Genomic DNA, 2,357 nt, shown 5'->3' with positions numbered 1-2,357 from the left:
TGTGTGTGTGTGTATGTGTGTGTGTGTGTGTGTTTGTTTGTCTGTGTCTGATAGTGCCTGTGTCTGCCAGTGTGAGTGTGTGTGAGTATGTTTCTGTGTGTGTCTGTCTGCCAGTGTGTGTGTGTGTGTGTGTATGTGTGTGTGTGTGTTTGTTTGTCTGTGTCTGATAGTGCCTGTGTCTGCCAGTGTGAGTGTGTGTGAGTATGTTTCTGTGTGTGTGTGTGTGTGTGTGTGTGTGTGTGTACCATATGTCAGTGGCTGGACTCAATGTACAGTTTGCATGACCCAAATGTACGTTAACCAGATACAGTGGCAGGGCTGTGATCTGAGCTGAGCAAAACTCACTGTAGTTTTCGTCCCAAATGGCACCCTATTCCCTATGCAGTGTACTACTTTTGACCAGGACCCATAGGGTAGTGCACTATATAGGGAATAGGGTGCCATTTGGGACGTAAAACTCAGTCACCAGATCATCCATCACCTTACAGTAGTCGTCTGTCTGACCAATCAGAATATACTGTGTATGGATTGTGTATGGAAATAAGGGGGTTTATATGTCCATAGATTGCACTATAAAGAGTGTATTGAGATATGTTCAACTCAAAGTATCAAGTCAAAATATAAGTCCAAACCTGTCGCTATCCGACTGTTAACTTAGTTTGACTGTAGCTTCTATGTTTAAAGAGAGCCAACAGTAAATCAATAACCATTATACCCATTAAAACCCTTGTCTCCTATTTACACCTGGGTTCAAACTCTATTCTAAATCTTTAAAAAATAAATGATTGACATTTTCCCCTAGCCTGCCTGGTTTAGTGGGTCTGCACTTTGGGGAACTGGTTCATTGGTTACACTGCACCAGACAAGCTCAACCAAGCCCAGGTGATGTGTTTGAAGTTATTTTGAATACTATTTGAACCCAGGTCTGTTCCTACCTCACACATCATACAGTTTACTAGCTGAGGATGTTAGCCAGTCAAAACAAGGATTAGTGCAGGCATCCCTATGGGCCCTGGTCTAAAGTAGTGCACTATAAAGGGAACAGGGTGCCATTTGGGATGCACCTTAGAGCTATGACATTTGGAAAGTGATACATTGTCATGAACCCTGCATCCTGAGTCGGTTCCTGCCTGTGTTGCCATTTTTCTGCTCGGACTCTCCAGTTTCCTGAGGGTTCGTGAACGCTCCCGGCCTGGTTGCCGGGCGACGTTGCTAGGCGGGAGATCTCCCGATTAACCGCACCTGCATCTCATCAGCGGTCTGCACACCTGGTCCTGATCATCACCCTTCTTAAGCCCTGACCTGACATCCATTCCCTGCCGGATCGTTAGCCATGAACAGTATGTTTGTCAGTGTATCAGCCTTGGAGTTTCTAGCGTTAGTTTTGTTGTTTTGCACCTTGTTGGCTTGCCATGTACTTACCTCCGTTTTGTTTCTATCTGCAGTCAATCTCCCGGAACCTTCACCCAACCCCTGCCTGGTTGTCGGCGGCTGCCGAGCCATTCTTGGATCTACCACTGCACCTCCACCAACTCATCTCCGCCGTCCGCTCTGTCCCCTGGATTATTCTACATCGTTTTTTGAATCTGTTAAATAAATACTCACCTTCGTTTCAACTCACCTTGTCCTGGTCTGCTTCTGGGTTCTGGCTTAGTAAACCGTGACATACATGCTTTCGAACATACAGTACACAGTACCTACTTGCACGGTAGGAACATGTTATGGATGAATGTGTGTGCGTGTGTGTGTGTGTGTGCATGCATGCGTGTGTGTGTGTGTGTGTTTGTCAGATTCTCAGGCAGAGTCTCAGGCACATCAGGGACAGGACTGACTGCAGTAGTCTACCAGGGATCATACACTACACTTCTTCAGAATAGATTATTAACATCAGGGACAGGACTGACTGCAGTAGTGTGTTGTACAGGAGCTGTAGTCATGTGATGTAACTACATGTTATACAGGCGCTGTAGTCATGTTGTGTGTGTGTGTGTGTGGTGTGTGTGGTGTGTAGGACGTGGCACAGTCATGGGGAGCCAGAGAAGGTGTGTGGTCCTCTGATAGACCCGTCCAAACACCTGGCCAACCTCCGATACACCGTCTGGAACAACATGCTGCACATAGCCCCCTACAGTGAGTCTGGGGGGAGAGGCGGAGTGGTGTGTGTGTGTGTGTGTGTGTGTGTGTGTGTGTGTGTGTGTGTGTGTGTGTCAAGAGCAGGACAGAAATAGCAGTGTGTAGTTAACAGTGTGTTGCTGGAGGCTGTTGTTGTACGAATGATTCTCTGTCTATGCCGCAAATGGCAACCTATTCCCTATAGAGTTCACTACTTTTTACCAGAGCCCTGTACACCTTGGTCA

This window comes from Coregonus lavaretus (genome assembly GCF_964263955.1).
Source record: "Coregonus lavaretus genome assembly, contig: HAP1_SCAFFOLD_4617, whole genome shotgun sequence".
Taxonomy (NCBI): Eukaryota; Metazoa; Chordata; class Actinopteri; order Salmoniformes; family Salmonidae; genus Coregonus; species Coregonus lavaretus.
The sequence above is the reverse complement of the archived record's forward strand: the minus strand, read 5'-3'. Positions refer to the sequence as shown.